The sequence below is a fragment of the Schistocerca serialis genome, chromosome 6 (genome assembly GCF_023864345.2).
Source record: "Schistocerca serialis cubense isolate TAMUIC-IGC-003099 chromosome 6, iqSchSeri2.2, whole genome shotgun sequence".
In the NCBI taxonomy this organism is placed as follows: Eukaryota; Metazoa; Arthropoda; class Insecta; order Orthoptera; family Acrididae; genus Schistocerca; species Schistocerca serialis.
Window position 1 is genome coordinate 275,968,961 of NC_064643.1, and position 14,515 is coordinate 275,983,475.

Sequence of the window (14,515 nt, forward strand, 5' to 3'; positions counted from 1 at the left end):
GCTGATGACGTGGGCGTTGTAATAAGGAATAAGGAGGATACAGTTACACTGGAAAGAGAAATCCAAAGGTACTGTCTAGCGTCGGGAGCGACAGCAAATGAAAACAAAAGTCAATTATTGAATCTACGGGGCCTAGATCACCTTCGACTGGCATGGGCAAAACAAGACAACAAACATAAAACTTTGGGAATAATCTTAATGGCATGTCCGATGCGGATGGCTGCTTTTAACTGGACGGAAACTAGGAGGAAAGTTCATGGTGCTGTAATGGAGAACATCCATCGAACTATGGACCTGGTGCAAAAAGTCAGATTCATCAACTCCCGCGTTTTGTCTAAAGCGTATTTCACTGCGCAGGTATTTCCAATCCCTAAACTAGTAGCGAAAGGGATCATGTCCACTGTTACCAATTATTTATGGCGAGGAGACATATTCAGGGTTGGTGCGACTACTGTTATACTGGATGTCAGAAGCGGGGGCCTCGCTTGGTGGATATTCGCAATAAAGTGTCTGCTCTGTTCCTCAAACGGACTTTCCATATACTCAGAGAACTTCCACTATGTATAACCGCAAAGCTCTTTGAGGCTGTGACACCCCATAGCCTGCAAGCACCGATTGATGTGCGAAGGAATAATGCCCGTCTGCAGTATGTGAGGAACTTTTTCCTCGAAGCAAGTTATCTTAGTGACGAAATCAGAAGCAAGACACGTATCACAGCACAGGTCATCATACTTGAAAGGAAGTTAAATGAGGGTAGAAACAAAATTGAAACGAAATTCCCAAATTGTGACTGAAAAGCTCTATGGCGGAACATCAACTATGCCGGGCTATCTACAGACGCTATTTCCGCATGGTACAAAACAGTTAATAATGTCATCAGCACCAACGAGAGACTATATGGGATCGGTTTAAACCAGACACACCTTTGTGGAAAATGCAATCTGGTGGATACAATCAGCCACAGATTCACCTGTCGTGGCAATGTGCATAACTGGAATTGGATCAGGCAACAAATCGCCTTTCTCACCAGATCCTCTACGGAATATATAACGCCATCGCTCCTCCTGAGACCAGACATGACATACTTTCCGAAATTAAAAACCAACGCCATTAGCTGGTTACTGGGAAAATATGTTAGTTATGTCATCCACACACTTGGGTCGGACAACGAAATAGAATTCCGCGTTTACATGAAGTGTGAATATGCAAAAATCAGCACGTATTGCAACCACAAGAAGTATTACGGCAACATGCTGAAGATCATTTTTGAAAGAATGGGTGTTGGTTAAATATGTGGAACCACTACAACACCTTGAACGAGAACGAACAGAAGAAAACTAAAAGTCACTTGGTTTCTTATTATTATTTACTATTATCTTGCTTCCGGAACATTTTCTTTTCAAAACATTTTGTTCAAAATTACTCGTGTTCGACTTCCAGAGTATTTGTGTGATTCGAGAAGAGTTGTTAAGTTTTTTTATCAGTGTTCAGTTTCTACTCAGAGAAGAGGTTTCTTTGTCTTTCTTACATCGGAGAATGGGAATATTGTGTTAAGATTTCTGCACACTTAGTGCTATGACCCAACAGGGAACATGAAAAAGGGGTGGGAGGGGTTTGGGCCTCGACGCACTGGCAGTGCCGTGAACAGACCCCACTGCTAGTGCGGCGTGTACCACGACCTGACCATCCCAAAAAAAAAAAAAAAAAAAAAAAATACAAAATAAAAAAAAATAAAAAATAAAAAGAAAATAAAAGTGGTTAATAAAAATTGGATTGCTAAAAAAAAGGATGGATAAAAAATGTGGATAGAAAAAAACGAAAACAGAAAAAGATAGAAAAAAAGTGGTAAAAAAAGCGGTTCTAGGCGCTTCAATCCGGAACCGCGCGACCGCTACGGTCGCAAGTTCGAATCCTGTCTCGGGCATAGATGTGTGTGATGTTCTTTTGTTAGTTAGGTTTAATTAGTTCTAAGTTCTAGGGGACTGATGACCTCAGATGTTAAGTCCCACAGTGCTCAGAGCCATTTTTTTTATGCAAACCTGATGAAAATACTGATAAATATGGTTTAAAAAGAACTAAATCTGTGCCTGTTAGGCGAATACAGTCAGTACGAGACGAGTGCCAAGTAGTAGCGCGCGCACACACACACACACACACACACACACACACACACAGATACACTCACGTGAATGCTCGCATACATAGGCGGATGAAATCCAATTTTCCATTGTGTCCGTTTGCTTTTTGTGTGTGACGCTGGCGCGGAGGAGCCGGTGGCGGTGCCCCTGTGACGTGATTTAAATATTCATCTTGTGCGACGTTCGCGGGGCCGCTAGTTTCCCGGCAGCGAAGGCGCAGCTCTGCTGGGTGGCTGCCTCTGCCTCCGCGTCCGTCGTCTACGAGACGCGGCCTCTCCGCCTGCCCGCCTGTAAAGCAGAGCCCTCTATCGGCCGTCGCGGGGCACCGTCGCAGCACAAAGTCTGTGCGGGCCACTTTATACGTAAAACGTTGCGCCGAGCAGAGCTTCCGGCTGCTGCATGTCTTGTCACCACCAGAGCAACTCTGGAAGGAACATACAACTGAGGTCGTTATTTTCGATAATACACTGCGTATTCCTCGCTACTTCCATAGGTATAGGGTCGTCGTAAGGTCACAGAGTAAGGTTCATTTTTACACTGTATTTTCTTAGCTGTAGGGGAAGGGCGGGCAGTGTCTCATAGCGAGTTGTCAGGACAAGAGATGTTTCTAAACGCTATCACTAGTGATAGCACCTTTCACACCACTGAAGTGTAAATTCTTAAGGAAAAACTCCACTCGCGAGAGTTATTCAAATGTATGTGAAATCTTATGGGACTTAACTGCTAAGGTCATCAGTCCCTAAGCTTACATATTACTAAACCTAAATTATTCTAAGGACAAACACACACAACCATGCCCGAAGGAGGACTCGAACCTCCGCCAGGACCAGCCGCACAGTCCATGACAGCAGCGCCTGAGACCGCTCGGTTAATGCCGCGCGGCACTCACGAGAGTCTTAAGCAAAGCAACTGTTGTGACCAGACGAAACTACTCTATGTAATCAAAAGTATCCGGACACCCCAAAAACATAAGTTTTTGATATTAGGTGCATTGTACTGCCAGCTACTGCCAGGTACGCCAAATCAGCGGCCTCAGTAGTCATTAGACATCGTGAGCGAGCAGAACCGGGCGCTCCGCGGAACTCACGGACTTCGAATGAAGTCAGGTGATTGAGTGTCACTTGTGTCATACATCTGTACGCGAGATTTCCACATTAGTAAACATCCCTAGGTCCACTGTTTCCGACGTCATAGTGAAGCGGAAACTTGGAGGGACACGTACAGCACAAAAGCATACAGGCCGACCTCGTTTGTTGACTGACAGAGACCGCCGACAGTTGAAGAGGCAAGTAATGTGTAATAGGCAGATATCTATCCAGACTATGATACAGGAGCTCCAAACTGCATCAAGATCCACTGGAAGTACTATGACAGTTAGGCGGGAGGTGAGAAAATTTGGATTTCATGGACGAGCAGCTGTTCATAAGCCACACATCACGCCGATAAATACCAAACGACGCCTCGCTTGGGAGGGTAAACATTGGATGATTGAACAGTAGAAAAACGTTGTGTGGAGTGATGAATCACGGTACACAATGTGGCGCTCCGACGGCACGGTGTGGCTATGGCGAGAGCCCGGTGAACCTCATGTGCTAGCGTGTGTAGTGGCAACACTAAAATTCCGAGGCGGTGATGTTCTGGTCTGGTAGTGTTGTTCAGGGAGGGGGCTTGCACCCCTTGTTGTTTTGCGTGACACTATCACAGCACAGGCCTACATTGATGATTTAAGCACCTTCTTGCTTCCCACTGTTGAAGAGCAATTCGGGGATTCCGATTGCTTCTTTCAACACGATCGAGCACCTGTTCATAATACGCAGCCTATGGCGGAGTGGTTACATGACGATAACATTATAGAACATCTTTGAAATGTTCTGGAATGTCAGGCCTCACCGACCGTCATCGATACTTCTCCTCAGTGCGGCATTCAGTGAAGAATGTGCTGCCATTCCCCAAGAAACCTTCCAGCACCTGACTGAACGTACGCCTGCTAGAGTGCAAGCTGTCCTCAAGGCTAAGGGTGGGCCAACACCATGTTGAATTCCAGCATTACCGATGGAGGGCACCACGAACTTGTAAGTAATATTCAGCCGGGTGTCCCGATACATTTCATCACATAGTGTACTTTCGTCCAGCCATAACTGTGGGTTCTTTGACTGCTCTGGGAGAAGGCTCATCAAGCTAGAGCACATAAAATATTAGTTCACTTTATTAGATAATTGATTAAGAGATTTATTTGGACACATCCCTTTGCCACAGGTTTGTTGAGTAATTTAGAATTATCATTAAATAGGACAGAATCAATTGATGCGTTTCTAAACAAACTATCGTCTAGCAGTACAAAACGCAACATTTATTTCATCAGAATTTTTCAGAAACTTGTCGATCCTATACCATAATGCTGACTCCTTCAGATGAGATCACTAACTGGGCCGAGCTCTTGCATGCTCAACCCTATATTGACCTTAGGTTGAGGGCGCTACTATCCTGAAATAGAGATGAGGTCTTCTGGAGCGTCTCCCATTGGTTGCTGTGGATTGCTTCGATCCCCCGCTAATGTCTCTGGTATCGATTCACGTTGCCGACTTTGGTAGCGCACTGAGATCTCTGGACTATACCACAATACAAGTGACGATAAGTTATTTGTTTGTAATGATTTTTTTTCGGTGCATGAACTTTACTTTAGAGTGTGGCGTTTTGTTTGCCAGTAAATAATATCACACTTTTATTGTACCTTAAGATACAATTGATAATTGCTCTCCTTGGTTCAAACGTCTCTGAGCACTATGGGACTTAACTTCTGAGGTCATCAGTCCCCTAGAACGTAGGACTACTTAAACCTAACTAACCGAAGGACATAACACACGTCCATGCCCGAGGCAGGATTCGAATCTGCGACCGTAGCGGTCTCGCAGTTCCATACTGTAGCGCCTAGAACCGCCCGGCCACTCCGGCCGGTTGCTCTCCTTATTGTAGGCTGCAACAAGGTGTATGCTAAGTGATAACAATGGAAATGGTAAACTGCCTCACTGATACGTTCGGGTTGAATCAGTAATTTGCGTTTGTACTCGACATAACAGATAGCATTAAAGGGATGAAAACAACGTGAATGAAGAGGTAGAGAAAATCAAACTTCTTCAACTGACAGTCTGGGAAGTCAGGCAGAAATATTCACTTCCAAGTAGCACATTAGGTGATAGTGAAACGTTAGGGAACCTGGTAAACGGAAGTGGAACGTGTTGTTTTTAAACATGGACATATAACAAATCAAATTATTTATTAATGAAAATAATCAAAAAATTGCAATTTGTGCCAAGAACTAAATTAAAATCGGTCAAAGTGCCACAGCTTAATAGCTATATGTATTTAGGTAGAATTAGTGACAAGACAAATAAGTCTTCATCTTCAGAAGCACTAAAAGGTATTTACAAAAGAGCAGCACTTAATTTCTATTTTATCAACTAAGATTCAGTACCAAATCCTGGAACCGCGAGACCGCTACGGTCGCAGGTTCGAATCCTGCCTTGGGCATGGATGAGTGTGATGTCCTTAGTTTAGTTAGGTTTAAGTAGTTCTAAGTTCTAGGGGAATGATGACTTCAGATGTAAAGTCCCATAGTGCTCAGAGCCGTCTGAACCATTTTTTGAACCAACTCCTGACCCACATAAATTACAGCCTTTTGAAAGTGGTTACTGCGTCCGAGCCTCGCTCTCTCTGGATTTTACCCTTCTCCACACAAAAACGTACAAAATAACGAAACGCCCTTTTCCTTGGTACCTTATAATGTTTCCACGATCGCTTCTTCTAGTGAACTACTTTTATAATTTTCTCCCCCTGTTTCGATTACGGACAGTGACCTGTAAAATCCATAGCTCAATCAACCGTGCAGCAGACATAGCAGGAATCACATATAGGTCCAGATAAATCTGAGCCCGTGATATACGCTTTTGTGAAACAATCGGCCGTTTTGAAACTTCCTTGCAAAGTACAGCATTCTGCGGAACTGGAGTGGTAGTCAAATAAGGTACTGCCGGAGAGCCGGCCGAAGTGGTCGAGCGGTTAACGGCGCTACAGTCTGGAACCGCACGACCGCTCCGGTCGAAGGTTCGAATCCTGCCTCGGCACGGGAGTCCCATAGTGCTCAGAGCCATTTGAACCATTTTTGAACTGCCGGAGAGCCTTCTGTGAAGTCCGGGAATTAGATTAGTGGTACTGGCTGAAGCCAACCTATGAGTGTGGTTGAGTGCTAGTCCAGTAAGGTACTGCGGAGAGATTCTGTGAAGTGGATTAGTGGTACTGGCTGAAGCGAGCCCATGAGTATGGGTTGTGAGTAGAGCCTGAATAACTCAATCGTTACGAGCAACGTCCGTGAAAGGCAAGGCACAAGGTTCGAAATACAGTCTTTAAACGGTTTTAATATACGAGGAAGTTTCAAACCAGCACACACTCCGGTGCGAAATTAGAGATTCATTCTGCAGTTTCGAGTACCGTAATGGGTTAGTAATCATTGTCGATGTTTCAAGGCTGTGGTAAAGATCACAGTTCGTGCCATTAACTGAAATGATGGAGATCCGAGGATTGTACAGATGAAGTGGCCACTAACTTCGACGTGAGACTTCACTTATATGTGTCATTGTTAATGGTGGTGGCCACATTCGTGATAGTAGTTCGTGACGTCAGCGGTATTCACATCTAATTGCTGCAGCAGGAAATGCTGCTAACAGCAAGGCGACTACTGGTCATCAGACAGCGACTGATATTTGACACACTATCAGCAAGGGTTTCCATCATACTTCATCACGGTGCAGTCCTTTTCGAATGATGTAACAAATAAAGCAGGAGGTATTGATGAATGGTGTAAAGATGTGGTTATTGTTGCGAGTAGATTCTGGGAGGCTCAGACACTGTCGATAGTCAATGTAATGACATGCAGAAAAGTGGTAACATCCAGAGAGATTCGGGCAGTGACATACAGGATTATCTCCGTGTATCACGATGTGCAGAGCAGCGTTGTAAAACCCAAAAAATTCAGGATACGCTGAGAAAACATTAACTGCTTGGCCGTGATAATCAGATGACACCTCTATAATGAGCATCTTTCATACATCGTCTCATCTTTATACTCCTTCCCTCCCCAATCCCTCCTCCACTAATTGGTCGATCCCTGCGCCGACTGCAATGCTATGAGGTACACTATCACCGAGTGCTAAGGGCGAACTCTGATCCCTCAGCGCTGCCACAATCTAGCAAAATCAGTAGCGAAGCTCTATAGAGCAAAACGTGCAACCTTTTGACAGCTGCACCGATGCTGGTGCTCCAGACATAAGCCTGTAGTAACAATTTAATGGTGTGATATAAATTGAAGAAATGGTATTTTTAATTCTGTTACTTCTATTTTTTTCTGGTATGAATAGTAATACCTGATAGTTTAAAGACTGCAGTCATAAAATAACAGTGCAATTGTAGCGGAGGTTTTAATCATGAGCCTTACATACAACAACTGTGGTGTCTCACTAGTAAAAATTTAAGTCATTTTAATGCATTCGAAATATGACACGATTTTTATATGCGTGGACATTAGGCCCTTTTTTCCTTATAAAAACTATTTTTGACTTGCATAGTCTCGTGCTGCAAGGAAGCAAGGGAGAGGATGGCTGGTATCCTCTTTCTACAACACAAATGCACACGTGGGTTAATACGGTTCTTTATTTACATGAACATTTACTTGCATTGAATGTAGCCCATGTGTTATGGTACAAGCTCATCAGTAATATTCCTCATGCAGACAATATCGGTAATCTTGCTGTTACAAACTTTAGTCTCCCTGTAGTCACTAATGTGATCACTATGTACTGTCGTAGCCTGAGGGAGTCACTGAGGCCCTCCGGTCAGCGGCGGCGACCTAAATACATGCTGTCTATAGTGCGTTGGCGCCGTGTTGCCTGTCGGTGAGTCTCTGGCCCCTCTCGCTTGATCCAGTGCATACTATCGATCTTCGTGCTACATCTTTCCCGACCGTTGTGCTGGCGACAGCTCGCGTCCGCACAGGCATGTCGTGGCTCCTAAGCCTTGCTTGTACCCTTCATGTTTGTCTGTTCTACTTCCCAGATATCAAAATCATTTCGCAGTGGTTCTATACAGGCCAACTGCTTGGCAGCGCTACAGCAGCGAAATTGAAGAATAACTGTGGGAATCTCATGACTCATTGTTTGGACTCTGGTGCTGCTGCCTCTCCCATCAGGTGCAGAAGTCGCTTTTGGGCAACATTGTGACTTCAGCTGGCTGAGCGTTGGGGCTCGTGCTGTACTGAGATTGAAGCTCTTGGCTCTTTTGATCATACTGTCGGCCCCTCGTAGCTCAAGAGCCCCCTTTAGCACTACACCTGAGAATCCTGAGAGTAACCCAAGCAATCAGCAGTTAATTACAAATCATTGAGCCGTGGTAAAAATTGCTGTTTTGAAGAGCGCGCCGCAGCGCGTAGTGTGAAGCAGTCGCCCTCCGTTTCTGGCGGTGGCGCCGCTGTGGGAGTCGCAGCTTTGGTGTCTCCCTCTGGTGGGAAAGGGGAAAGGTAGCCTGTTCACGTACATTTGAGGGGCGCTATAAGCTCGCCAGGGGCAGTTAAGTGAGGCGAGTCTAGGCAGTCCGGCAGTCTGCAGTCTGAGTCGGTGCAGTCTCGGGGAGTCTGGTCAGTTGGTCAGCCAGATCAGTGTGGGACAGTCAGTGTCTGTCTGTTGTCCGGAGTGCTAGTACGTGTTAGGCCGCCAGTCTGCTCGAGTTGTTCAGGGCAATGGTCATTGGCGGTTGGATCGATCGGTTGGTCGGTCGCACACTGGGACACAGGATGACTTGTCCGTCTTAAGTGTCGGCGCATGTGAGGTCGCCACGTCAGTCCTGTGGGCTGCGCCGTATAGCGAGGGGTAGTGGCTTCGCGACCGACGCGGGAGCGGCAGGGTTCGGCCCACGACGTCGGTCTGGCCGGTGCGAGCTGCGACGCCGTGACACGGAAGATCGGCGCGCCTTCATGCGTCCGTTGAAGCGGCTGTCAGAGGGCGGTTCGGGAGAGCGTTGGAGGTGCTTCGCCATAAATCGCAGTTTATTAAAAGTTAAGTGATTCGTGATATGGTGTTTCATTTACTTGTGAAATTCTACTTGTGTTCTTGGTCAGTCTCTCGTCCCCAGCTTGCTCGTCTGTCTCTCGTCCGCATTTGTTAGGCAGTTTGTCTGTCTGTCTGTAGGTCTGCCGTACGTTAGTAGCTGCCTCTGTCATGTTTGTCGGATTCGGTGTTAACGAATTTTTTGCTTAAGGTGTAAAGGCCGAATTCCTAAAATACACTCCTGGAAATGGAAAAAAGAACACATTGACACCGGTGTGTCAGACCCACCATACTTGCTCCGGACACTGCGAGAGGGCTGTACAAGCAATGATCACACGCACGGCACAGCGGACACACCAGGAACCGCGGTGTTGGCCGTCGAATGGCGCTAGCTGCGCAGCATTTGTGCACCGCCGCCGTCAGTGTCAGCCAGTTTGCCGTGGCATACGGAGCTCCATCGCAGTCTTTAACACTGGTTGCATGTCGCGACAGCGTGGACGTGAACCGTATGTGCAGTTGACGGACTTTGAGCGAGGGCGTATAGTGGGCATGCGGGAGGCCGGGTGGACGTACCGCCGAATTGCTCAACACGTGGGGCGTGAGGTCTCCACAGTACATCGATGTTGTCGCCAGTGGTCGACGGAAGGTGCACGTGCCCGTCGACCTGGGACGGGACCGCAGCGACGCACGGATGCACGCCAAGACCGTAGGATCCTACGCAGTGCCGTAGGGGACCGCACCGCCACTTCCCAGCAAATTAGGGACACTGTTGCTCATGGGGTATCGGCGAGGACCATTCGCAACCGCCTACATGAAGCTGGGCTACGGTCCCGCACACCGTTAGGCCGTCTTCCGCTCACGCCCCAACATCGTGCAGCCCGCCTCCAGTGGTGTCGCGACAGGCGTGAATGGAGGGACGAATGGAGACGTGTCGTCTTCAGCGATGAGAGTCGCTTCTGCCTTGGTGCCAATGATGGTCGTATGCGTGTTTGGCGCCGTGCAGGTGAGCGTCACAATCAGGACTGCATACGACTTAGGCACACAGGGCCAACACCCGGCATCATGGTGTGGGGAGCGATCTCCTACACTGGCCGTACACCACTGGTGATCGTCGAGGGGACACTGAATAGTGCACGGTACATCCAAACCGTCATCGAACCCATCGTTCTACCATTCCTAGACCGGCAATGGAACTTGCTGTTCCAACAGGACAATGCACGTCCGCATGTATCCCGTGCCACCCAACGTGCTCTAGAAGGTGTAAGTCAACTACCCTGGCCAGCAAGATCTCCGGATCTGTCCCCCATTGAGCATGTTTGGGACTGGATGAAGCGTCGTCTCACGCGGTCTGCACGTCCAGCACGAACGCTGGTCCAACTGAGGCGCCAGGTGGAAATGGCATGGCAAGCCGTTCCACAGGACTGCATCCAGCATCTCTACGATCGTCTCCATGGGAGAATAGCAGCCTGCATTGCTGCGAAAGGTGGATATACACTGTACTAGTGCCGACATTGTGCATGCTCTGTTGCCTGTGTCTATGTGCCTGTGGTTCTGTCAGTGTGATCATGTGATGTATCTGACCCCAGGAATGTGTCAATAAAGTTTCCCCTTCCTGGGACAATGAATTCACGGTGTTCTTATTTCAATTTCCAGGAGTGTATGTTTTTATCTTGCCTATCATCTTGCGAGGTGGTATATGTGTAATGTAGGGCATGTTGGTAGATTTTATGTAAAACTGCGTTTCATGGATTTTGTTTAAATGGTCACTTTAGTATATAAAGTTGCCACCCTTCCACTGTAAGAGTTCTTTTAAAAACAAATTGCACTTTCGGTAGCAAATACTTTTTAATGTGAGTGTTTTGTACCATTTTCATCCCTCTTACGGGGCGCGTGTTTGTGTGAGTTGTTAAAATTTTTAGTTTAAAGTAATCTGGTGTGTTGCAGATTTGCACCAGCGTAGCCTTTCAGAGGTTGTTGTGAGCGGTCGTGACTACGGCCGTGTTAAAAGGGAGCGGCAAGGTTCTCAGCCCGAAAGCTCATACTATCAAAAGAAAAAAATTGTTATTCTGCCTCTGAATAAATTGTAACTTGATATTTACAGGGTGCTTTCTGATTATAATTTTAAATCTGTTCCAAAACGAAAAAAGGGGCTTTTAGAAATAAAATTTCCATTTATAAAGAAAAAATTGTTTCATCAGTTACTCTTTGGCAACTACTTCCACGCTCACATAGTGTGATTAAAATGTGTTAATGTTCTTGATGAATCGCTAGTAAATAAACTAAATTCTTAAGAAAAGATTTTGAAGGTAAATTCACAGTTCAATCATAAAGCCCATTTCCTCGCCTCCCTACAACATGAAATATACTCCACCAACAATGTCCCAGCTCATTTTTGACACGATGCACCGCGTGTCCTTAAGCAATGTTCCATTATAATGGCCACCTGTGTCAACTGGTTTGTCACTTACTGAGCTTTAGTGGTTTGGTTTACATTTACGCCCAAATGCCTTCACTAATATATGGATATAGCGTACATCTCGCTAAATGCAATCTGACACAAATATTTATTTTTTATGATTACATTGTAGCGATAGGAGATTATTAAAGATATTGAAATCATTGCGCAAGAGATCCGTCAGTACGCTTGTGACAGGGTGTTCACTGATACACAGTCACATTAATGTGACCATCGCGTATCTTCGACGACAACGTGCAGTAACCACCCACAGAAGGCAGGTGGCACCATTAGCAGTGGAGGGTATATAAAGCATGCCGAGGGTGATGTGGAAAACAGCGCAGTCGTTGCCGTAATGCGCAAACATAGCGATTTATCTGATGTCCAAAAGAGCATGACCGTTGGTTCAAAATGGTTCAAATGGGTCTGAGCACTATGCGACTTAACTTCTGAGGTCATCAGTCGCCTAGAACTTAGAACTAATTAAACCTAACTAACCTAAGGACATCACACACATCCATGCCCGAGGCAGGATTCGAACCTGCGACCGTAGCGGTCGCTCGGCTCCAGACTGTAGCGCCCAGAACCGCACGGCCACTCCGGCCGGCCATGACCATTGGCTTTCGGGCCAAGGGTGAAACCATTTCCGAATTTGGTTACTGTTCGCGTGCTGTCGTGGTTAAAATACACCGTGCGTAGCAAAATGGCGCTATCAAAATCGGGCCGAGGCAACAATGGTGCACCAAGGGCCACAGGGCTGCGGAAATGTATACCGGAGAACAGACGTCCAACCTTTGAAGAAATGACCACCTAGATGAACCAAGGCAATTGAGCCGTGCGCAGCTCGTGTTCATTCCGTTTGTTGTTTGTCATTTTCTCTTACCGTACTGCCGCCTCGTTTTCTTATTCTATTTACTGGTGTCACTAACTTCCTGCCTTACCTGCCCGCGAGTGGAAGCAGCAGCAGCGCTTATCGATACGTGCTCTGTCGTACTATCTCTGGAGCGACCGATACTATTTCCGGGTCGTCGTCTGTCGGGAGTTCAGTCGGGGTGAACTGCCAGTCCTCGCCGACCGCTGGCGACACACATGATCTGTCCGACGGAAGGAGACTGGAATGTGACGACCGTTGGTTGGTCGTTCGATTGGTCATCTCATCGGGCGAAGTGTATTTGGTCGCCGACCGCTTGTGGATACTCTCTGTGTGTCTAATGGATTCGTCCTTGTTGTTCCACAGTGATTGCTTTTACGATTTTTCGAGTTCTTCTGCAAGTGTGTTTACGTGGAACTATGTATAGCTTCTGTGATTTCCACTAATCAGATGATTGCAGTCTGCGTTCTGGAGTAGGCAGTTGGTCGGTTGCGATAGAGGGAATTGATTAGGTTGTTGGTTGGTTCTTCAGCCATCCCTAGGTCATGTTGTTACCCGATTATTTAGTGTTACGCTTGGCTCCCTGTTTCACCTAAAGTGTTGTTAGAGTTTACTCCCCAGCCCGACACTTGGGGCACCTCTGAGCACCACTGTTTGTTGTTTGTGATTGTCATGTTCTTTGGTTGCAGGTACTGTGCCGGGCCTTCAGCCGCGTATTAATTTTGTTCCATGTTTAGTATATGGCCTTCAGCCGAATCTCATGTGAAGTATCTTAGGATTAGGCCGTCAACCGTGTTTTATTTAAAATTCCTGTTTGCTCTGTATTTAGGCCTTCAGCCGCGTTTGTTTTGAAATTTGTTGCTTTCAACCGTAATATTTATATCCCTGTCTGTAAGGTTTTCTTTAATTATCTTGAATTCTTAAAATGGCCTTCAGCAGTACTGTGTAAATGCTTACCTTAAGGTTTGTCTTTAATTTTTTGAATAATCAAGATATTTCAAGTTTTCTTAAGACAGTTTTCTGTTGTACTGTGTAAATGCCTATCTTTAAAGGTTCCCTTTTATTTATTATGTTGAAATATTATTGTGCTTTCAGCCGAGGAATTACTTTGAATTTTCCTTAATATGGCATGTGGCCGAGATTTGTAAATGCTTCCCTTTTAAAGAATTTTAAAGAGTTTCTTTTGCTGATCTGAAATATTATTTCGGCCCTTAGCTAAGAAGATATTTTAATTTCACTTAAGTAAGGCCTTCAGCCTTTTTATCTAAATCCTGGTGTTTTAAAAGCAATTATTTAAACTTATTCTGGAGAAGTTACTTGGGCCCTCAGCCGTGAATTGATGTTTGTTGTATTAAATAGAAAACTGTGCATTGGTTTGAGGAATAAAGCTGTGTGTGTTCTTGTATAACTAACAGTAATTGACCTTGACCCTTTTCCACAACCTGATCCACTCTGTCCTGCGTAAACAGATTTCAGGAATACCAACAGCGTCTGTTCAACGATCGTGAAGGGAATGTTCTTGCCTATAGGCCTCTGCAGCAATCGCCTGGCTCATGCACCCAAGGTGACTGCTGTTTATCGGTAACGAAAGCTGGAATTTACACGTTAATACCGCAAGTGGCGACAAGTGGCCTTTTCAGATGAATCACGTTTTTTTTGCTCCATTGAGCAGATGGCCGATATCCGTTACGGGCTGCCCAACAAACTACACGAATTTAAAGCCAATCGAGAATCTGTGGGACCATCTGGATCGGGCTATCCGCGTCATGGATCCTCAATCGAAAAACCTAGCACAGCAGCCCAGAGCACAGAAGGCGAGATGGCTGCACAGCACTGCCGGTACCTTCCAGAATCTCACTCTCTTCCGTGCCGCGGAGAGGCTTTCGACAGGTGTTCACATTAATGTGACTGGACCGTGTAGGGTCCGTTACTTAGCGCGTTCATTTTTAAATTTGAACTG